The sequence below is a fragment of the Triticum dicoccoides genome, chromosome 1A (genome assembly GCF_002162155.2).
Source record: "Triticum dicoccoides isolate Atlit2015 ecotype Zavitan chromosome 1A, WEW_v2.0, whole genome shotgun sequence".
NCBI lineage: Eukaryota > Viridiplantae > Streptophyta > Magnoliopsida > Poales > Poaceae > Triticum > Triticum dicoccoides.
Window position 1 is genome coordinate 7,159,898 of NC_041380.1, and position 951 is coordinate 7,160,848.

A 951-nucleotide genomic window follows, 5' to 3' on the forward strand; every position below is an offset into this window, starting at 1 on the left:
CATTTGCTTCCGCCTCCGCCGAGGAGGTGGAGGAGGCGGTTGACGCCTCCATCTCCGGGGAGAAGGGCAAGGCCGTCGCCGACAACGACGAAGGCTAGGAGGGAGAGGACGTGAAGCCGACGGCCCACGCCAAACATCGTCGCGAAGACGATGGGGACAAGGAGGCTTGGAAGATAAAGCGACCAGAATATGGAGTAGAGATTAGTACTAGCTAGTATAGGCTAGTACATCATTGTAATTTGATCTTAATATGAAATGAAAATCATATATCTTTCTGTTTGTAAATTGATTTCTTTAATTTTGAGTGAAGTTTACCTAAATTATCATCAATTCGGATGGTTTCACCAAATTCTAATAAGTGTCTGGCCTTGTTTTTTAGATTGAAAGGGGGTTAAGAGCACGAGGTTTTGTATCACCATCAAGGGACTGATCACCATTAAGCACGAGGTTTCATTAACAAACTAGCTAGGGATTAGTCTTCTCGGAACATAGGTAAATTGTTTGGGGCACCTAGGTGCCCAGGCACCTAAGCCCATTATGGCAAGTCCTATTCATTACTGCATGGTGTATAATTCACAAAATAATGACTTTCCATGTTTTGTTTGCATGTACTAGTTGTTGACGTATAATATGCTGCCTAGTCTCTTCCATCAGATCGGTCTTTTGGTTACATTGGCTAGAGCATGCACTTCTATATAGTGTCGAAGCCAAGAGGTCTTGAGTTTAAGACCCGGCTGGCGCAATTAAATTGCAGCCCACTTTCGGTCCACGTTTAGGCCTAAGGGAGCCACACGTGAGGGGAGTGTTGACATATAATGTGCTGCCTAGTCTCTTCCATCAGATCGGTCTTTTGGTTGCATTGGCTAGAGCATGCACTTCTACACTAGTATCATAAATAGTCAATGATTGTTTTCCAAAATAAAAATAGTTTGAACACTTATACATGAGTGC